This window comes from Amborella trichopoda, chromosome 9 (assembly GCF_054954075.1).
Source record: "Amborella trichopoda isolate Santa Cruz 75 chromosome 9, AtrichopodaSantaCruz75HAP2 v2.0, whole genome shotgun sequence".
NCBI classification, from domain to species: Eukaryota; Viridiplantae; Streptophyta; class Magnoliopsida; order Amborellales; family Amborellaceae; genus Amborella; species Amborella trichopoda.
Genome location: NC_142344.1, coordinates 40861488 through 40885161, shown reverse-complemented (window position 1 = coordinate 40885161; position 23674 = coordinate 40861488). Strand labels below are relative to the sequence as shown.

At 39.9% G+C, this 23674-nt stretch overlaps 1 long non-coding RNA gene across 1 annotated transcript; it reads right to left on the bottom strand.

Annotated features, from left to right (window-relative positions):
* Positions 1-4403: 4403 nt before the first annotated feature.
* Positions 4404-20074, bottom strand: LOC148780524 (uncharacterized). Its single transcript, XR_016041693.1, has 2 exons — positions 6842-20074; positions 4404-6746 (listed from the first exon to the last, which is right to left on the bottom strand). It is a non-coding gene; the product is annotated as an uncharacterized LOC148780524 (long non-coding RNA).
* Between the last annotated feature and the right edge of the window lie 3600 nt (positions 20075-23674).

Below are 23674 nucleotides of genomic sequence, written 5' to 3'. Positions count from 1 at the left end.
TTCTTCCCCTATCGTAAATCCATTTTTCCCGCGCTAACTGGTACTTTCAAGAACTGCACCATGTGGGAGGCTTCTTTAGAACAGGAACCTGAAGATGACTTGGTTTTTTCTCGGGTTGTTAGGACGTCGATGGCTATCAAGAATCCAGCTGCCTGAGCTAGCATCTCTTTAAGGCGTTCTTGCTTTAGCTGGGTGAGGCTAGTGTCTCCGAACTCTTTGTTTAGAGTGTCGAAGTCTAGGCACCGTCGAGCTGTACCTGTGGAGAAAATAGAAGAGGAGGAAGGAGAAGAAGAGTTAGAACATTCCAGGCAACATTTTACGTCGTTGCCAGAATTGGATGTGCCCAGGGGATATTTTAGGTCTTGCCCCAAGTGTGACCGTCGTGGGGTGCTTTTAGCATCATCTCCTATATTGGGGGAATCTCAAGCTGTTGGTGACTCGAGGATGTCCGCCTGATTGGACGAAAGGACAAGGCGAGCTGCGGTTGGGATAAAGTCTTGCAAGGTCGGTAGTGGAGGAAGGGGCATGAGGAATTCGTCCTCAACTAGTGGCTGAGGAGGATGATTCCTTTGACAGATTAACCTAGGTGCCTGCCATCTCCTTTGGGATCCATGAGGGGGTGTCTGGACCGCCCTATCAGGCTGACAAGTAGCCCTTGCTTGGTAGACAACCTCACGTTTCAAGGACTTGAGCCTACTACGCCCATGGAAGACTTTCCTGGGCTGGGAGGTCGAAGGCTCTAAAGGGTCTGACGTATAATCAGGAGGGGCCGATAGTGTGTCTTCCTTTAGAACGAGAGAGACGGCCTGGATACATTCCAAGAGAACCTCACAAATGATGCAGCCCTGTTGGACTTTCTCTGCGACTATATCTTCAAACCCAAAGCATTCGTTGAGTTCGTGGCCCCATACTTTGTGGTATGGGCATCAGAGCTTTTCAGTGCCCTGGGCAAGACGCCTCGGCTGCCTGGCAGGCTTGGAAGTGACAAGGCCTTGTTGGATCATTACCTTAAAGAGGGCCTGCAGAGGGTCTAGCTCAATGCCTCCTTGGGCTGACGTCAGAAGAGGGACGCAAGGGTGTCCTTCTGGGTTACCTTGAACTTCCTGACACTGCTGCATCTTTTTTGCCAAGTGCTTATGGAAGCCAGTGCATTTGCTGACGTCATGGCCTCATATCTGATGATACGCATAACAAAGGTTCTCATTTCCTGAAGACATGAACTTGAGCTGCCTTTTCAGCTTGAGAGTGACGAGCCCTTATTCGAGCATTATAGAGAAAAACACACAAAGGATAACAGGTGCCCCGTCGTCCTCTTGGATTGTGACTATGTGAGAAACCTTAGTTGCCCAGAACGCTCTTTTCAACTCTTCGAGCTTTATCTAACCGTTGTTGATAAGGGCTTCAATCGTGTTGTTGAGCTTATAGCAGTCGTAAGTGGGGTGGCATACCCTCCTGTAATAGGCGTAGTACTTCTCGTTTACCTCTTGCCCAGCGGACTCCGTAGTATTGGCCTCCGGCAACTGTATCATGTTCTATTCTAACAGCAGTCGAAGTAGTGCAAATGTCCACTCTATGTTGAAGGGGTAAACCTTATTCTAGTGCTGGACCTAATAGTCGTTTCGCCAAGACTTTTTAGGAGACAAAATGCTATTGTATGACTGCTTCTTGCCACCGGCCAGAGATGCATGTGCCTTGAAAAGGTCCAGGGTTTGAGGAACCGTGCCTTTGGTGTCGTCACTACGCTGATTACTACCTTTTGGCTTCATCGACTGTTGAAGCGAGAGTTAGAGCTGGCAGGTTGCTGATGAGGGTTATTGTGATGCTTGAATAATCCCTTAATACGAACTGCCTTGGAGTTGAGCTCTGACATGGAAGGTGGATTGGATGCCTCAACATGTAGAGAGATCTCGGAACGCAAGTTCCATATGCAGGTCTAGACCACCTCCTTCTCGATCATGGCAGTGGCATGGAAGGTTGCCAACTCTCTCCAACGAGTGATGAACTTGTCAACTGGCTCACCAAGGTCTTGCATCAGGGTGAGGAGTTCGATGGTCTCCACGTTCCTTTGAACTTCTTAGAAGTGTTGGTAGAACAACTGCTCCATCTCCATGTGTGTACCGAGTTGGGAGGCAACAAAGCATACCACTGGAAGGTTGGCCCTTCAAGAGTTTCGACGAACTGGTAGAGGAGGAGTCGTCTGTCAGTTCCCATCTCCTGACAGGCCGCCTGGAAGTGAGCAGTATGCTGGTGCGGAAAAGTTGCACCATTGAACAGGGGGAGCTTCCCCATTTGAGAGTTCGGAGGGAAGGGTACTTAGTCTATGTACGAAGGGTACGGCCTTTGATAGAGCAATTTCTCCTGCATGCCTAGGACCTTGTTCTTGAGGCTATGGGCCACCATAGCATCTATGTCGGTTTGGGAGACCTTGCGGGAGGTAAAATTGTCTTAGGAGGCTGATGGAGGAGTTTGCCTGGGAATTGTGTCCTCACCAAGAGGGGAATAGGTTGAAGAAGGGGACCTAGAGGCCTCTAGGCGTTCCATCTTTCCAAGGATGGCTTGCATCATTTCCTCAAACTTGTTCATTCGCTCCTCCTGAGCTTCGTCCGAGTCATTGATCACCATAACACTGACCATCCCTTCTAGAGGGGGATGGTCAGAACCTGGCGGGACAGCAGACTGTCGAGATCGGTGAGTGGTGCATGGCAAGTCTGTTGGAGGGGTTCAGCCTGCCCCGACTGGACTCGAGCCTTGTATGCCAATCTCGTGAGTACTGGTTCTTGACGGTCCTCGGACCGTGGCTTCTGAGTAGTGATGACCCAACAATACTCCTGGACTCGATCAGGCTCTGGAGTTTGGAGAGGGAAAAAGAGGTTACGAGGCAGGAGGTCATCAAAGGTGGTGGCCTCGACTACCTTGGTGGTTTCTTTGGTCAGGATCTGAAGACCTCTTTCATGTTTAACCTCAAGCCGGCTGTGTACTTCACTTCAGAACCAGGCCTGAGACTTGGACTGCCCCGCCTTCTTTGAACATACAAGGGCTGTGTCTGTGAGCTGGAGCAAGGAGTGGGGTCTTAGGACTGAAAACAGCCTGGGTTTTTTCCTTGGAGGCTGGAGACCTCTGTCTGACACCAGGTCGTTGCCCCGAGTTCCTTTGTGGGGCCCATGCGCATGGCTAACTTGAGGCTGGCTCAAGATGGTACTCTTAGGGAAGACCTTCGAGTACCAAGGCTCAAGGTGTTTTCCTAGTGTCGGGAGAGCGATAGAGGAAGGGGCTGGCTCACGACTCTGTCGAGTTGAGGTCAGGAAGGAACCTGCCAAGATGGTGCGTGTGCACCTTTAGAGTTAGCCATCCGGGTGACTGGAGGGTCGACCCGGGCTCAGTTAATGAGTCCGACTCAAGGAGGTCAAGACCCACGAGCTTGTGTCTGTGAGGGGTGAGGAAGAAGCCCACCTCTCACAAGGTGAAGCTGTGTGTCCTGAGAGGGAGGATGGAGTGGTCGACCCTCATGTGCTCGAGGTGGCATAGCGTTGCCCCGGGTTGTGGAAAGTAAATGCATGGTGCATGCAGGGTTTGGCCCGAGAAGGCCTAGCCTTGGATGCGAGCTCAAGGTAACGTGAGGGTTGCCTCAAGTTGCAACTCGAGTGGATGGACCACGAGCCCCAGGGTGTGTGCGAGGGTTGGCAACCACAGGGACTTCGCCTTGGTGTGCCGAGCCTCTAGGTCTAGAGGTTCAGAGCGGTGAAAGGATATGGGGGGGTTGCCTAGCGACAAACCTCAGTAGCGACGACAACTTGCTTGTCTTTCGCGAGAGTGATGGGGGCAGCCTTCTGGTGTGCCTCAGCAATATGACCGGCAAGAGACTTGGCGATAAGCAACGTACGTGCCATGTGTGGTGGCAGATGTGCCACCAATGCAAGAGGCCTTGTTGGAGGGTCCACTAGGGCGAGCAGCAGGGAGGTGGGGACTTTTAAGTCCCCTCTCGCACCGATCCAGGTGAGAACCTGGGAGCCGGACCGTGAGTCCTGACTCAGGAGGAGAGTAGGGAAGGAAGCTTGAGTAGTTCGCCTCCTTGAGACAGTCACGAGTGCGGGGATAAGGTAATCCCCGACTCGGATGAATGGCTTGAACAACCCAGGTGGTCAAACAAGAGCGAGTCGACTAAGGGGTAGTAAGTCCCCAGTGGAGTCGCCAAGTTGGTTAGGTGCCTCAATCTCACCTTTCAGATCCCAATGATCTGATGGAAAAGAGAAGAAAGAGAAGAAGAGAGAAAAGAAGAGAAAGAGAAGAAAAGAAAAAGAAGAGAGAGAAAGTTTAACTCGAACCTGGGGGTACCTATCAAAAGTTTCTCTCACCTCATTCTCTCTCTCAAGCATGACACAACAATGGGAAGAAAGAGAAACTACATTTAGTAAAAACTCTCTCTTTTGCAAGGAGATAGATCCTGTGTGTGTGTCCTTTCTGCGTACAATGCTGGCACGTATAGATAGAATTTGTCACGAACATGGGTGGATGATCAAAAGTAACGCTAATTACTGAAAATTAAGACTAAATTGAATTAAATGAAACTAAAAAATAGGGTGCAAAATGACAGATTTTCCCCGTCCTAACAATTCATGGAGTTCCATAACAGTCCCTGTGTTGCCTTAGAACTTGCGTGATCTTACATAGATGATCTGGGGTCATTTTGATGCCCGGTTGATTGTAAGATGATTGTTTTCTTCTAGGGCTCGGCATGGCAATTGATTTGATACCGACTTTGAGCTATGGATCGTGTTTTTAGGTCACAATCATGTGACTTGAAAATTGAGTGGATCTTGAAACTTTGGATCAATAGTGTACTCATTCCTTGATTTTTTCGGTGATTTCTCCGCTGAACTACACTGAGCATGTCGTTATGATCACGGGACAACAAACGCAACTCGATTTCGTGCCCGAACGAAGATTTCGCAACTTTGGAATATTGGTTAGAATCTGAAATTCCCGTGATGAAATTTGCAGTCGCTTCATCGGCTTCGTGTGTAGATTCTGACCGTTCATCATGTACGGGGTTCAGGTTAGTGATGCTCGAGATTTAACGCCCGCAATGGAATTGGTCTCATGTCGATCTGGGTCGCGAACGGTGTGATCCGACTGCTTGAGCGAGACATGATGCTACTGAATTTCTTGCACTTTCTTCACTGATCAACAACTTCTCTCTAGCTTTTCTTCGTGCTCGATTGTCATCACGGGGCGTGCCACATATCGAATCGCTTGTCTTGACTAGACGAACATGCTCACCAAATGTGAAAGCGATTGGACTTGGGACGAGTGAGATATGAGTATCGAAAGTCACTAGACATGACTGTCCCTTCCATGGCATGGAGTTTCAGGGTGGCCGCACGGGAATAGCGTGCGACCCCTCCTGTTTCACGCTTTTGCCTATAATGTCTTTCTGGAGTGTCCGTTCGAGCTGAAATTTGACCCCTAGGCGTTTTCAACTATGTCGCTTCGAATGGTGGTGGTCCCACAACAAATTGAGTCACTGAAAATGTAGCTCTAGTTATAAGGTCCACTTCAAGGTGCTAGATGCCGATTTTGTTGGAACTGCTTCTCAGTCTGCATTGCTTTAAACATGTCGAAATGAGATGAAACTTGATAAGAGACTTTTAAGATAGCTCATTAAGATCTTGGCTAGTTCTGGGGCTATTCTGAGATTGTCAGAATTTCCACTGTTTGCTAAGCCTTTATTGAGCGGGGCCCCATGTTGATGAAAAATAGCTTCCAACAACGGTATATATAGAATTTGCCCTTAACATGGGTGGAAGATCAAAAGTAACCCTAGTTACTGAAAATTAAGATTAAAATGAATTAAAAGAAATTAGGGTGCAAATTGACAAATTTGCCTCTTCCTGACAAGTTGTAGAATTTCAGAACAATCCCTGTATTGCCCTAGAACGTGCATGATTTTTTGTGGATGATCCGGGGTCGTTCCTATGCCCGATTGATCGTGAGATGATTGTTTTCTTATAGGGCTTGACATGGTAATCAATTTGATACCAACTTAGAGCCATGGATCGTGTTTTTAGGGCATGATCATGTGACTTGAAATTTAAATGAATATTGAAACTTTTGATCAATTGTGTGCTCGTTCCTTGATGTTTTTATGTGATTTCTTTGTTGAATCACACTAAGCATGCCATCACGATCACGGGGCACAAACATAGCTCGATTTCATGTCCGAACGAATATTTTACAACTTTGGAATTTTGGCCAGAATCTGGAATTCCAGCGACGAAATTTGAAGTCACTTCGTCGGCTTCGTGTGAAAAATCTGACAGTTCATCATACACGGGTTTGGGTCAGAGATAGCCCGAGACCCTACGTATGCGATGGAATCGATTTTTCATTGATTGGGCTTGCGAGCGGCGTGATTTGGCCGCTAAACCTGCACTTTCTTCATGGATCGACAACTTCTCTCTAGCTTTTCTCCGCGCTCAGGCGTCATCACGAGACGCGCCACATATCGAAATGTCTCAATGAGAAGAACATGCTCCAACAAGTTTGAACGTGATTTGATCTTGAACGTGGGAGATATAAGTGTCGCAAGTCAATGTTCTTGACTGTCCCTTTAATGGAGCTTAGTTGCAGGGTGGCCGCACAAGAATAGCGTGCGGCTCCTCCTGTTTTGCTCTTTTGCCTATAACTTCTTCCTGGGATGTCTGTTTAGGCTGAAATTCGACCCCTCGGGGTTTTCAACCTTGCTGGATCTAATGGCAGTGGTTTCACAGCAAATTAATATATTGAAAATATAGCTCTAGTTATAAGGAAAATTTCAGGGTGTCAGAGGCTGATTCTGCCGGACCTGTTTCTCAGTCTGCACTGCCTTAGACATGTTGAAATGCAACGAAACTTAGCAAGATACTTTTGAGAGTCCTCACGAAGATCTTAACCAGTTTTGGGGCTATTATAGGACTGTCAGAATTTCCACTGTTTGCTAGGCATTTGTTGAGGGGGGGCCTCATGATGATGAAAAATATCTTCCAACAAGAACACCTACTTGTATCCATCTTTAAGATGGATGCTTTACACTTTTTGGACCACATATGTAGTCATGCTGTGCAACCCACATGAAATAATTTTCCATATATATATATAGGGAAAAGATGGGATTATCTCACTAGTTCATATGAATATATGAGCCCAACGGCCCAGATTGAATCTGGGCTGATCTGACGATCATAGATGTCTGTTAGTACTTGAATTTTAAGTTTTTTTCTACATATCCAAATCACTTAAAATTTTAGACTTGTGTTCTTCTCATCAAGCTGCACCTAATAAAAATATAAAATAAATTATCCGTAAAAACTAAAATGATTAAAATACCCCCAAAATATTTTTAGGGGTATTTTGGTCAATTTATTTCATGTAAAATATGTTTTTGATATTTTTTAAAGATTCATCTATTTTTGTTGAACACGTGCCTAAAATTTAAAGTGATTTAGATTTATAAAAAAAAAGTAAAATTTAAACACTACCAGACCTCCGTGATCGTCAGATCATCCCAGATTCAATCGGGCCGTTGGGCTCATATGTTCATATGAGCTAGTGGGCTAATCCCATCTTTTCCTATATATATATGAAACCCTAGCTCACATGACATGAGGAGAATGTAGTCATACTGAGCATGACTTATGGAAAAACTCTAAAACCTCTCGGTTCAGAATATGATCCAAAAACCACGCCTTAGTCTAATCAAGATTAATTTGGCCTATTCGGATCCCTGTACGCAAAGAGTCTGGTAGCCATTGGTCACTCCCATTGTGACTCGAAATAGTGGTAGCATTGCATACCCACTGTGACTCAGAACAGTATTGGCATTGCATATAAAGCCTTCAAAGGCTATATATTCACCAGTCTCAAAGGTATAGAAGAGACCAAAACACAAGAACCTGGAGAGAAAAATAGTCTAGTAAGTAGCCAAACAGTACATAGTATGGTAAATCTATTGTAAAATTGGCCAAGGAATCATGTTTATTACAAAGACTGCAACAGAGAAAGCTTTGTTTAGGACTTCCTACATAAAACCTCATTGTAACACCCACTTCTGCATTATTTCTATGTTTCTTTTTTTCTATTCTATTTTTGTTCATGGGTTTCTTGACGTAATATCTGTTGTGTAATCCTATTATCACTTAGATAAGCAATTGGCCAAGGAATCATATTTATTACAAAGATTGCGGTAAAGAAAGCTTCAACCCAAATTTGTTTAGGAATTTCTACATAAAACATCATTGTAACACCCAATTTGACAATATTTTTATGTTTCTTATTTTCTATTCTATTTTTTTATGGGTTTCTTGACATGATATCTGTTGTATAATTCCATTATCACTAAGATAAGCAATACATTCTTTATTAGCAAACTCACCCCCTCCATCACATTGAAAAAATCAAATTTGTTATCAAATATCCTTTTAACCATACAATGAAAATTCACAAATGTAAAGAAAATTTTAGATTTTCTTTCAAATGATAAATCCAAGAAAAATGAGTATAATCATCCACAGACACTGCATATTAGCAATAACATTTTTTAGAGAAATCGTAGCATGACTAAATGAATGATAAAAAAAGATTCTAAGAGGTTTTATCAGTACTACTAAATGGGAATTTGTAGCTTTTTCCCATCTGACAACTAGAATAAACATAATGAGATTTATTCTCGGCATCCACACTAATCACCTATTTAGATTTTAAGTGACATACTACTTTATTTTAAAGATGTCTGAGCCATTGATGCCACACATCTTCTAATGTTATCATTTTCTATTAGTAAATAAAACTTGCATCATATCCTCAAATGCATATAGTCTGCCCTTTCTACTCCCGCTGTCCAGAGTTTTCCTAGTGCTCCTTTGCCTAATCAAAAAACTATTTGATGAGAAATCAAAAATTGAAAAAAAAAAATTAAAAACTGGCTAATAGATAATAAATTATTTTGCATTTCTAGCACAAAAATAATATAAGAAATATTAATTTTTTCTGCCCCAACACCAATATTAACATCATCAGCATGTGAAATTCTCAATTGCTCTCCATTGTCAACTATGATTTTATTTATACCATTATATGGGCGAAGGTTTATAGTTTATTTGGGTCTCCTATCGTATGAGTTGAGGCACTAGTATCCAATAACCATTATGAGTTATGAGAATCAACTATAGTGACTACAACAAGATCTTGGGGAATGTTTTCTACTTGGTACGTATAATTGAATTGATGCCTACCCTTTAATGGAGCATGTCCAAATTATCTGCAAATTTGACATTTTACCTAGGCCTTTGGAGATAATTGTTGCATCTAGAAATCATTCTAGCAACCTTGATTAGGAGATGCACCAACCCCTCCTTGGTTTATCCGGGGTACACCATGTTCTCCATTATTGTTCTACCCTTTTTGAATAAACCATGTCCTCGAGAGTTTAAAAATGTGTTGGCCACCAAAGTTATTTCTCCCTCAACCTCTATAATTATAATTACCTCTGTTGGGTCCAAAAAATTTATATTGTCCAACAAAAGCCATATTTAGATTTAGATCTGAGTGTTCTTCAGTGATATAGGGCTGATTTCTAATCTGATAGCTTTGAAAGTGAGGTATAATTTTCCAATAGGAAGGTATCAGAGGCTTAACTATAGTGGTAGCAAAACTCTAATATTTTGGACCAAGTCCATTAAGAAGAAAAAATACCTTATTTTCGTCTAGTACCAAATCATCACAAACAATCTTGAATATATGTTTGTATTCTAATAGGCTTGAATTCCCTTGCTTACAAAGTTTGAGTAGCTAGGTAAGTTAGAACAACCTAGCTTGAGAATTACTTGCATCGCCATTTTACAGATATTTCCAGATTCCTGCAAAAGTCTTAAGGCCAACAACAAGCTGAGACACTCTTATAACAATATCCTAATGATCCAAACTTTGAGAATCCAGTGGGATTTTAGCCATGATTTTTAGTATGGCTTTTCGATTTCACTTTTTATCATCAGGAGAACAGATCTTTTGACTGGGAATAGGCTAATTACCATTAATGAATCGAAAATGTTTTTGACTCTCAATCAGTGAGAGCATTTGGGTTCCCATAACAAATAGTTTTCCCGTATTAATTTATTCCTACAGCAATGGTGGAAGGTATAGGGGCACTCATTTGATGAGGACAAAGCGTCCATTGGAGAAGAGGAATTTGAGGTTTAGATGAGTCTAGGAATAGTGAGAGAAAATGTTTTTAGAGAGAAAAACATGATTAATAGTGACGGAGTTAGATGATTTAATAAATTGTAGAGAAATGAAAGAAAGACTTTAATGAATAATGGAGAAATGAAAAAAGTTTTACTAGTTAGGTTGGCCTATCAATGATCGAAGGAAAATTGCTTGTTGAAGAAGTTGGGATGTAAGCTATAGGTAAGAATATGTGAGAAGGGAAGATGTTGGAAGATGTTGCTTGGTGGAGGCGTTGGGGCGTAATATGTTGGAAGGAGAGATGGCTTAATAAAATAAAATAAAATCAAACATGAGGAAGCAAGATATGGTCTGATAATAATAACAGTAAAGAAATCGTGAGGAAGGAAGAATACCATGAGTCAGAATTGGTAAGTAAAACACCGGAAGAAAGAGGAGGTCGCTGCCCACTCTGATACAATAAATAAAGTTTTGAGAGAGAAAGGATCTTCTTGAAAGAAATTGTGTCCCACATTGTGTGGTGATTCTTCCATTACTGTAAATATAGTAGTACAATGGTAAAAAAGTACAGCTTACTTACAATTTACATTATCAGCACTTCCTATGCATTACATTATGTAACTTACACTTTCCTACCTTATATTCTCTCTAAGTTTCTTTGCATGCGTTGTATGTTTGGAAATGTCCTTATTTATGTTTTGTGGCCGTTCCAATAATTGGGAGTGCCGAATTTTATTTCTATTGTTTCTGTCTCTTAAAAAATAAAGGATTCACAAGTAGGCACCTCATATTAAGTCTTAAGATAGTCGGCAGTCATCACGATATTTTATGGTATACAATTCATATACTGCAACTATTTACCAAGCCGTGAAACCACAAGTGACTGCTAGCATCCCACCAAAAAACAAAAAAACCAAAAAAAAAAAAGAAAGAAAAAGAAAGACGGTTTCAAATATATTGTCCCAAATGCTTGGAAGTTTCCTGAGGTAAATTCTTTTTTTCTTTTCTAATTTTTTTTTTTAACAATATTTTGAACTTGTAGTTATGGTTTTCTTAAAAAACATTGATTGCATTGCTGGGATAAAAGCATTAAAAATAGACAATATATGTAAAGAGACTTCATATTTAGCAAGGCGATCCGCTAAATTATTGGTTTCACAAAAAATATGAGAGAAAGAAACTTGAAACCTAGGATAGGGGCAAAGATCTATGATTTTCAGCCAAAAAGTATGAAGAGTTTGAGGGATCCTTTGCTCCAGCAGGAGCCATTTTATGACATTAAGAGAATCTCCTTCAACAAAGATAATTCTCAAAATTCCTCGATTGACAATAGTTTGTGAACCATGAAGGAGAGAAACTATCTTAGTGGAGACACCTCCAACTCCAGCTGGTCCCGGATTCCCTATAGAGTTGCCAACAAAATTTAATTTGAAAGAACCCTCGGGAAGAGGCATCCAGAAGGAGACCAACCTTTTTTTGGGCATAAAAGAGAAATCTAGAACTTTCATATTAACAAAAATATCCACTCTAGAACCGCACGCCCTTCCTTAGTAAGGAAGAACCAGTCCCAAAGTCACTGCAAAATCTTATCTTTAATACTATGTATATCCAAAGAGATTCTATCAAAAGTTCCTCTATTTCTTTCTATCCATATCTGCCAAATAATAGAACTTCTAAAAATCTTCCAAATAATAATACTTTAGAAGGTAAGGAAGGGATATGAAAATGATTAATAAATGAAATTAAACTTGCAGGAAGTGTCAAAGTGAAACCAAGCAATTGAAAGGCCCATTTCCATATTGAATCATCAAAAGGGCAATGTAAAAAGAGATGACAATCAGTCTCTTCAACATTCTTACACATAAGGAAAATATTAGGCAAAATTTTACCCCGAATGCGAAGACTGTCTATAGTAAGACTCTTTTCTTGAAGGGTCACCCAAAGGAAGGATTGAATCTTCATTGGGATAGGCCATTTCCATACAGCATGAATACCCTCTAACTCGATCATAAAATAGAAGTCTAAAGGCTGATTTGACTGAGAAAAAACCATCACTCTAACTTTCCCAAACCACCTTATCTTCTCTATTGGATGAAATATAAACATTTTCAAGTAATAGAAGCAGACTTTGAAGTTGTGATATCACACGATCAGGCAATCTATTGTAGCTGCAAGCAATGTTCCATACAAGATCCCCAGACTGGTTGCGAGAAAACAAATCCGCAATCTTCGTAGAAGGAAAAGGCACTATTGAAAAGCGATCAGGATCGAGAAGCGAAAGAGAGCTATCACCGTGCCATCTATTAAACCAGAAATAAATATCCTCTCCATTCCCAATCAGCCACTGAATATTACTAAGGACCACATTCCTACAACTGTAAATACCTTTCCAAACCTGTGATGAAAATTTTCCTGCCTTCCTTTTTTCATAAGATGAGAGATACGATCAAAACCGTACTTAGCTGCTAAAATTTCTATCGAAAGATGGTTTGGCGCTTAAACTATTCTCCACCACCACTTTGAAAGAAGTAACCAATTCATATATTTAAGCCTCTGAATACCTAACCCACCTTTTTTAATTAGGGTACAAATTTTATCTTAGCTTATGAAATGATTTCATATAATCATTTATCATAAGAATGGCAAATAAAATTTCGCATATATCTCTCAATAATTTTAATAATATCACTAGGCATTTGAAGGACAAACATCAAGTAAATGGGCAAATTTGCATAAGTGGACTTCACAAGAGAAATACGGCCTCCCAGAGATAGAGTTTTGGTTTTTCAAAGATTCAACTTAACTTGGTATCTATGGATTAGAGGGTCCCAAACTGCGTGACAAAGTTATCAATTTTGCATCCAAGGATAAGAGCCAAAGAATGAATAAGATTAGAATCACAAGAAACCCCACCATTGAAGTTTTATGAAAGTTAACTTTAAGGTCAAGAGCAAATTGAACAAATAAGGAAAGTATTAACGTTCTCGATCATAACAGGGTTTGCATCACAGAAAATTAAGATGTCATCTAAGTAGTGCGAAATAATAGTTAATTAATGGAATTTAGCTTCCCCATGTAACCTGAAATCGCTGTCGATGACTATCACTAACAGCTTCTGATCTTTAAGGAACAAGCCTTTAATGGGATCCACTTCAATGGAAATGGAAGCAACATGATTTCTTGCCGAATGGACCTCTGAGGTGAAGAGGGTTAACATGGATTGGAGGGAGTCGTATCACTTGACACTGAAAAAGGGCCCTAGAAAGTTTTTTATCCTCTTTTGTTTTCTTCTTCGAAGGTAATGAGTTCACATAGTTGAAAGGGTACCCCACATTTCCACTATAACAATGTGCTGGAGCGTACATTCAAATTATTGTGTTTCGAAAAAATGTGTCCTAAAGCTACTACCCATGGTCCCTACATGATTGATGTTTCAAGCAATGTTGTATGATTGGCTTAGGAAACCTCATTGTTTTGGCCAGGAAAGAGAAGCACTTCGCCTCTTCAACGGTTCAGGGGAAGACTGCCGTATTTTTCTAAAACAAACTTAAAAAGGTAAAAAAACACAGACATACACATACGCAAATATTTCAAAGAATTTTCCTTTTATTTCCACAATATGGAGAATAAATAATTTAATGAAGTAGTAAAATTTTCTGATATTTCGGAAAAATATCAGGATGGATTCATTTTATTTCAATTTAACTGAACTTGGCGGTAGTGACACTAAGCAAATCTAGCAACTTCAGTTCCAAAAGGAGCTAAGGATCTTAGAAACCATTTATTGACCCACCAAGTTTCTTAAATAGAGTTACCAATCCTGGCGTTTTCAAAATTTAGCCAGGTGCATTAATTCTTAAGATAGAACAGGCTGCCATAGGAAGGGAGTTCGATAAGGTGGATTCTTCGGCCTAATGATGAGATAATGGTGAGATACCTGGTTTACAGTGAGAGGGTCTCGTTTCGAATTACTTTCTGCTCCGAAAATCTCATTATAGGTTCGGCTTAATGGGTTAACCACAGTACTTTCCAAATATTGAAAGATAGCTGAATCATGCACACACTGCAACCCTATCAAAATAAGTATAGCCTCGCTTCAAAACTAATAAAAAATTGCATTTATGGCATCATTCACGCTAAGCATAAGTGGTCACGGGTCTGCAAGATCTGTACTTCATGAAACTTAAATTTTATAGTCGGCATTGGAAATTGATCTTGAGCCATTATTGAGATTTCCGAGGTGAAGCATCAGCTTTCCAGACAACGTTCTGAGGTGAAGCTTTACTTTGAGGTGAAGCTTTACTTTGTTATCATAAAGGCTTCCTCATATAAATAATCGAAGTGTATAGGGCTTGGGTATGCAGAAGACACATGTTCATTAAATAGACAACTTGAATATGATGTAAGATGGACTACCAAAAGAAAATGGGCCGCACTTGTAAGTAAAGGAAAATGTTCTATGCATCGGGACACGCATTTCTACATTTGGGTCTCCCGAAGTATGAAGAATCCATCTCAAAGATGGAAGTAATGGGGGGTTCCATCTAAAAACCGTTGAAACTAACGGTTTAAATGTTTTCCGCATAAAATTACAATTTTTAATTTCAAAACTTATTTATATTTTCATATTCAAGAACTCCATTTTAGAGATTATATGTCATTAGAAATTGGGTTAAAAATCCCATTTGAAAAATAGATTTTGAAGAGGGGACTCATTTCTTGTCCGCAAGAGGTCTGGTTTTCTCCCTTTATATAGAAAGGATTAACAAAATGACTGCAAGATCACAGAGTTTTTTGGTTAATGTAGTTACTTTGTTAGCTCGGATTATTCAGTAATGAATTGCCCAGTTTGGGGAATCCATTATCAGATTCAAGTTGATGGGTCATTGTTACAATGTTTCAAGAGCTACATTTGTGGAAGAAGGATGTGAACATATCATCCTAGAACTGTTAAGGCAGTAGCTGATGTTTCAAATGGATTGCAAATCTCTAAAACATACTAGCATTACTTTGGGGTATGTTGGTTATTTCTTCAAATGAAACTTTTTACAATTTGGTTTTGAAAAGAATCATTCTTGAGGAGCAAAGAGTCATACTACTCAACAAATTGTTTCCACTAAAACAAAAGCTTAAGCTACAAATGGAGCATTTCCTATTTTAAGAATATAGGGTCGTACGTAAATCAGTCAATTTTAAATTTCCAAAGGTAAATCACAACTAGTTGGTTTTGTGCTAAGTTCCAATAAGTACAAAATCAAACTGGCTAATGTTCTTACTAAGACTGAACTACTCAAAAAAAAAAAAAAAAAAAAATTATACTCTCATCATTTCGTGAGAAGCGGCCTAGAAGTAAACAATGGATCTTCAAGCCAATGGTTAGAGACCAAATAGAGCTCATTATCTCCTTTTTTGGAGAGAATTGTTAGTGTTGTGACTTGTTATCAAAAGCTTCGGTTAAAAGTTGGAGGAATTATAGTGTTCTTTAAGGCTTCATGAAATACCTTTTAACATTTGGAGTGTCTAGTCCACTCTCGATCAGTTGATGTGAGATATCAACACCTTTTCAAACATAGGAGAGGGAATCCAGGCCAGAGTTGGGTCATGGACTTAGACCTTGGCAACAAAGCTATTGTCCTTGCCCTTGCTCTACTATACGGGCTATAACCCTAAGGATCCAATCCTTTCTTGTAGCCGAGGACAAATTGACCTCCTTTATAGATGCCCTAATATGTTACAGTAACAAGCGGTCGAGAATCTTAACAGATTCATTCCTAAGGGACCATGCTACCATTTTCATGATACCATTTTAAAGGCGACGAACCTAGCATTCTAGTTCATTATAGTTATTTAAGAATAACCTTTTTTTAAAAAAAATGAATTGCCGTCCAACTCAGTCCCCCGATGAACAGAGTAGGATTGATGATTCAATCCAACTCACTGATTAGGGAGAATATAGCTCAAGGGTTATAAACAATAAAAATCATTGAAGGGGTAAAAACATCCCAAGTAGAACTAGAAGGTTTATTTTGCTAATTTTCCACAAATATCTTCTTAAAAAGAAAAACTCAAAGTGTCTTTGTTCAGAGTTCAGAAAATTGAATAGGTTGTTGTATCCAGTAATTTTACCTAACCAAGAAGCACATGTACATAATAGGAGTAACTTGCTTGTTTTGGAAAGGACAAATTACTGAAATGCCATAGCATGTTTAGGGTTTCCAACCCGGAACAAAAGCAATATGGGCATTCATAAAAATATTCATAAAAATATTTCATGAGAATGTACAAAGTGAAATGAAAACTAAAAAGTAAATATTTTAATATTAAGTGAGATCTTTTAAATCCTTTTATGATTTTGTAAGAGATTTTGTACCATTAAATGATATTTTCCATTAAATTTATCAAAAGAAAGAAAATAAAAAATAGGACAGCCAGCCAAGGGCAGTGGTTAAGAACCAAGACATTTCAAATTACTTTTAAAAAATAAAGGTTATATAATGTTGCACCCTTACTTGTAGAAGGGTGATTCCAACCTTCAACTAAGGTTTATATAATGTTGCAACCTTATATAAACTGCATTCAAAACTCAAATAAATGACATTACCCTAACGACAGGAACAAGATAATGGAACTTAAATATTGCACTGACTATTGGAAAGGAAAACCACTATCCCAGACCTGCATTGGAAATTAATCGTTCTTGGACAAAGAATCGTGCTTGAGTGGTTAGCAGCACTTGAGTGGTTAGCAGATGACATGTGGCAGCGATACATCCATTCCTAACTCTAAACTGTACCCAAAAAAAAAAATTCCTCTTGATTGAGATTCCTTCATATTCCTATTATCATAGACTAAACCTAGTTGACTTAGATAGATGAATCATTATAAAGTACCTTGAAATTCAAATCATGTAATTGGAAAGAAAAGCATGGAGACCATTGATACCCCATCATTATCATTATGATTCACGGGTACATACAAGGAAAGCTTATTTATTTGAGATATAACAGCACTGAACAAGGGCGCCCTCATGGTTCATTTAAGTGCACATTTAATAGGGGAAGCCTAACAAACAATCCTCGTGGTTCAGCTCTTCTCTTTCTCAATGCTCTGAGAGTGTAATTTCCCCATGGCCTTCGCACCTGCCTAACAAAGTGTGTATATATGTCCATACTTTGTAGAAATCACAGACTGAACCATTAAATTGATGGGGTCATGTACCACAATCCTCATCTACTCTTTTCAATCAAACCCCCACATTTCCAGTAAATATTTCAAAACAACAGGCTAGAGAGAGAGTGGTAAGAGAGATAGAGAGAGAAGAGGTCAATTAAACCTCGCAGTCATCTAATAAATTAGTTGCAACAAAGAAAGAGAGGAGACAGAGATATCAAAGTCCCGAGGTCGAAAGTCTGGGAAAGTGGGGCAGAAAAAAAAAGAAGGAAGGTCTTGTTCCGTGAAATAACCTCTGATTCCAAAGAAGTGGAGGAAGCAAAAAAGCAAGAAAAGCTTCAAAGATATCTTTATTTACAGAAGAACAAGAATAAAACATCTAAAATCTCCATTGACAAACTATCCTTCCATGAAACCTTTTAAGCAATCCGCAGTGCAACAATGAATCCTCTTCATAACAAGACCAGCAAATAGTTCGCATCAATTTAAAATCTCAACTTTTATTTCGTTTTCACGAATCAATAATGACCAAATTCAGCTGCAGGGGATAATGAACTCGAGATTCAAAACGAAACAATAAATCGTTACTAAGAGAAAGTCGCTACTTTAGTTCGACCCAGCAGGCCAAAACTATTAGGGTTTCAATCTCTCTCTATCAAAGTAGCATCTGCATAGATGGGTACAAATAAACGATTATTTTTAAGAGAAACAGTGATATGATTACTTGCCCTTTTATGTTCTTTGGAAAGTTCCTTTCCACTATGTAGAAACCCAATCTGAAATCAATATGAACGCTGCGAAAAACAGAAAATGGAATGCAGCAAATCGTCAAAGGCCATGAATGATGGTTAGAGAAAAGGGCAGAGAGAGAAAAAACAAGAAAATAAGAGAAAAGGGTAGAGAGAGAAACTTATAGAGAGAGAAAATAAGGGTGCATCCCGGAAAGGGCTACACAGGCTGACATGCCCCATGATAGACAGAAGCCAAAGGCATCATCATAGGGGGACTTTTACCGTTAGATACCAAGGGTCAAACGCATTCTCATCATTACAGGAGATCTGCTTTTCTACACAGTCTGGGCTTTGCATGCACCCATTAATCAGATAAGTGGAAGAGAGAGAAAGAGGAAGAAAAGACAGAGAGAGGAATAGAGAGCGAGGAACTCACCTTGAGATCGGCCACACGTTTCCAATCCAGATCGGAGAAAGGCAGAAGGAAAAAGGAGCGTAATGATGGCATAAGATTAAAGACAAAAGAAACATGAGGAACTTACACTCTTTCCTGGAATCGCAGGAGCATGGCGGAGTAGAGAGAGAAAGAGCAACATCAGGGTCCAATTTCGGGGAAGTTGAAATTGGGGGGAATGAAGCCTGGTCCGACGCCACAACAACCATTCACAATAGAAAGAGATAATAGTGAGAGAAAGGGGATTTTAGAGAGAGAAAGAGAGAAAGGGACGAGAGAGAGAGAAGAATTGAGAGATGATAGAGAAAGGGGTAAGAGAGAGAGAGGGGGCCTCGAGCCAGACAACATTCCCCTCAAAACAAAGCTCCCCCAAGAGTCTCGCTAGGGTTTGCTCTCTCGTCCGGAGGTCTCGCTGAGCAGGAGGGAGGGAATGATTGATGAGGAAAGGGAGGGGGGCCTCAAATAATAAGAGACGATAAAGTGGGGAGGAGAGGAAAGATAAATATGTAAAAGACAAAAGAGGGAGGAAAGGACCCAACCCTACTACAGCTGGTTCCAGAAATGACCACGACCTCATGCACTCCCTTTCCCACCACACGTGATCTCAAAAGAACCTAATCCCCCCTTCTCTCCCTCTAAAAACGCATAGAGGAGAGAGTATAATAATTGCATACAGAGAAAGAGAGGAGCATATATTTATAGACAAATGGGAGGGGGGGTTGTTTGTTTAACCTTGACCCATTGACGGAGATGCAAGGCATATCTCTCTTAAGGACCGAGTACTTCGCATTTGAGTTTGACCGCAATGAGTTTTACTCGCTCTCTCTCTCTCTCTCTCTCTCACTTTGAAGCTTTCTCTCTCTCTAGGAAGCACGACCATGGGAAAGGGGGCCACCGTAGGCGATGGGTCAGAGGAGTGGTTGAGTTGATGCGAAGCCCGATGGGGGCCAAAAAACAAAAGGTCTTTTGACACTGGGTCTTCCTTCAGAGAGAGAAAAGGAAGAGAGAGAGAGAACCTCTTTTTTTTACTATGAGAGAGAAAGAGAGAGAGAGAGGTGCCTCGTTAAACGCGTTGTTGTTACGCCGGCGATTGCTTCAAAGAGACGACCGACACCCAAGGAAAGGGCAGTAATAGCTCTTGGCCACTTCTCTCCAACATCTTGCTAAAATTCTACCTGCCTTGTGCGATATCAATTTTTTTTTTACACCGCTGCTTTTTATTTTTAGGGTTAAAAAACCTCTCCTTTTCCATCTTGACTGGTTTAGTGGCTGTGTATGAATCTACCTTCAGTTTTTAGCCCAATGTGATTCCTGTACATTACGCACGTGCTGAGCCTGGGCAGGGAAAACCCTAAATGTTAATATCGCAATGGCCCCTGTATAGGTACTTGCTTAGTCTGACGTCCTGATGAGATGAGGCCATTGAAAGGCCGGCTTTCATGCACGTCAAAAAGCTACCTCTTTTTGGGTTCCCCAAAATTCACAAAAAGCCCATCTAGCTTTTTTGATTTGAACTTCCAAGAAATGCCCAAGTTGCCTCTACTGCCTATAAGTAACTTTTTTTTTTTTTTTTTTTTTTTTTTTTTATCAATGTGGCATGTATATTAAATCTACGGGGCAACCAGTCCAAGCCCTATCCTAGCTCTATTCCCATGGGGACCGGCCTAGAGCTTGATTGGATTGGTGGGGCAAAAGTTTTTAATAAAAAAACTAAGTAAAAAACGAGTGCAGTTTGTATAGCCACGGTTTTAAATAATCAACATAAGGCAATGAGCCAAGGTTCTAAATAATCAAAATAAAGCAATGATTTCATACAACGGTTGTATCATAGTATGATGCAATCATCTACAAAAATAATATTAAGGCCATTTATTTGATCCAAAATTTAAAATATACACACTTTTCATTCTAATGAACAATCACAAAAACAAAAATTTGAAAACTTAACTTAGAAAGTATTTTCTTAACTTAATTAACATAAACTGTTCATTTTGATAAGATGCCTGGATCTAGCCCTTAGAGGTATTTCTTCTTTTCCAACTTTCTTTGATGGCTTTATTATCATTAGATGAACAATATTAAAAAATAAAAAAATGATTTTGAGTTTCTAAAGGATAAGATCTTGAAATTCACCAAATTAATGGCCTAGATTCGTTGTTGGAGTTGAATTCATTTTGACGATATCTAGGAGTTCAAATTGGAAATTTTTTTTTAGATTGATTATTGAGATGAAGAGAGTGTGTGTACAAAATTTTGGGTCATACAAACACCATAAACATTGTTTTCTAGAAGTGTGGTTGCATCATACTATGATGCAACTGTTGTATGAAATCATTGCCCATCAAAATAAAGCGCACCTTTAAATAGTGTCACGATTTCAATACTATAAATCTTTGTGATAGCTTTAAAGTATATTTTCATTTCTAATTACTAAATTTCAATTTAAAAGATAGTGCAGATTGAGTATGTATGTGAGAACATGGAAATATTGAATATTGATAGTCAAAAAATGCATCTTGAAATCTTTTTTTTCTCATGTATATGCATTTTGATGTCGAGATCTTTAATTTGAGGATATTTGGACATCAAAACAACCTCTTTTAATAAAAATTTTAAGGTGTGCTCAAATTTGATTGTTTAGAGCCTCTGCTCTATATAAACTTCTTTCAAAAAAAAAAAAATCAAACATGTCTTGGCCTAGATCAAACCTTGCCCTCGGGGCCCCATTTTACGGCCTAGGCCCTAGTCCTTTATGGCCAGGATAGACTAGACTAGGCCGCCAGGCCAATCACACCCCTTGATGAGTCAAAATGGCCACTTTTTTCTCAATTTATAGGTGAGTGAAGATCCTGGTGTTTCTTCAATTTTGACAACTCCCTCTCCTATATGCTCAAAATTAGGTGCACCTTAAAATGTTTCTCCATGATACTTAGCATGCGATCCTATTATTTCCTGAAATTTGACAAGTCATTTTCCTATCCTTAAACCTAGGTTATCCTTAAAAAGGGAAGAGAGACAAGGTAAGGGTCATTTACAAACATATCCCTCAAAACAAAGGAGTCTGGCCATATTATAGATAATCAAAGAAAATTACAGGGGCTTTCCCGTCACATTGAATGCTCGTGATTTCACTGCCTGCCATCCCTGATGTCCCTGACTGGGTCAATAATTATTATCATAATTTGCTGATAATAGGTGTGACGTACTCACACTTTTTTGTGGGTTTTTTCACCTTTTGTGTTTTTCAGGCCCCTCTTTTTCTGTCTCTTCTCTCTCTTTTCTTCTCTTCTCTCTCTCTCTGTTTTTCTTCTCTACTCTCTCTCTTACTCACTTGGACGTGCAACGCACGACGCCCTGTTTCCAATAGCCCGACCACTCGCCGCCATGCCTCAGTTCCAGTCCTGTAAATCTCCACGCGTGCAAACAAATGTGACCGCCCAGATCTTGGTGGACGGATGAGATTTACGAAAACAAATTCTATCACTGATCTTGGGCCTTTCATCAAGTAGATGGGTGTAGTTGTTAGGGGTTGCACGTATAAATGGAAATTAAAAAAATAGTAGTAATGCCATTTTGAATGCGTTGAAATTTCGGTGATTTTCGGCTCATATTACTGAAAATTTGACTTATTTTTGAAGTGTTGATCGGTACAATTTGGCGGAAACCACCTATAAGTACAGGGGAATGATTTTAACTTTCCAAATTTGGAGTCAAATCGACAAGCATTGGTCCAGCTTAAATTCGCAGACGATTAAAATTAAGAAACTGACTCTCGCACGAGTTAAGGAAGCCCATTCTATGTATACAATATGTCTTGGAGGACATCAACCGCCCAATCATGATAAATGATGGTGCAGATTCACCGCAGTTTTGATGGTGGGCATTTGGTTAAGCCCACCCTCCTTGAGAATTGGGTTGGGGTCGTCGTGGTAGTACCACTACCACCTGAGCCCCATTAAAGGTTCCGGCCTCTTTTCTCACTAGTACTTCTCAAAAAAATTTATTATTTTCAAAATGGGCAAACTCTTCAATCTCGAAAAAAAAAAAAAAGACCTCCATTGGCCGTGAACTAATGGTCCATGTCCACGTGGTGTGCACTATAGCGTATACTATGAGAATTGAAAGAAGTAATGAAACAAATTTTTTTGGCGAACTTCACTTATCGAAGCAAATATTTTGTCACCAACATTTAACCTTAGTTTTCAGATTCCATCTCGACCGTTCCTTCAAGCTTCTGACCCCAAGTACTGCTTGTATTTTCTTATATTTTTGGGAATTTGTGGGTGCCCGGAAGATAAGCTGACCTGCTTTGTTTTTTCATCCTGCCCTCTCTACAAGGAGAGAGACAGAGAGAGACTTGAGTTGTTTGTGGAGTGCAGCACGTAAATGTCATTTCTCACCGTGAGTCCAGCCCAAGTTGTCCCCAATTTTTATAAAATAAAATAAATTAAAATATTTACTGTGGATTTGGCCTCCCCCTGCCCTTACACGTCCTTTCCTCTTGTTTCTTTTCTTGCCGGGATTCCTTGCAAAGAGCGTTCGTCCTCCTCGACCTTCTCAACCTCCTTCACCATCTCTATCTCTCATCTCTTCGTTCCAACTTACACCGCAATTGGCTCAAATTTTCGTGGTCTAAGAGGTATTTCCTTTTCTCCATGCGTAAAATTTGATTACCCTTTTCTTTTTTTTCTTTTCTTTTATTTTTTTTATTTTTTGATTTTTTTTTAATCCACCAAATTAATGGTAAGCTACACACTCATTGTAGGTTTGGACCTATGTTTTAGTACTCGGCCAAGTGACTCAGCCCGGCACCTTGCAATGTAGAGATGATGTACTTATGATATCTCACATTTGGAGAGTATTGCTCACTGTTGAAGTATTTTGGACGGCGAAATTTGCGTGGATCATGGCCGGGCTTGAGAATGGCGTCATGATCCTACTGGGCCGTGGTCAATCATTTATCTTCCTAGTTGAACATTTCCTTGATGAATGGCACTTCCTGAATCGGATTGTGAGACAGTTTGGCTGGCTTCCGTTCCTTTGATTGGGCAAATTGCTTGGATCAGTTGTTATCTAGTGGAAGAAGAAGAGTGATTCGAAGAAA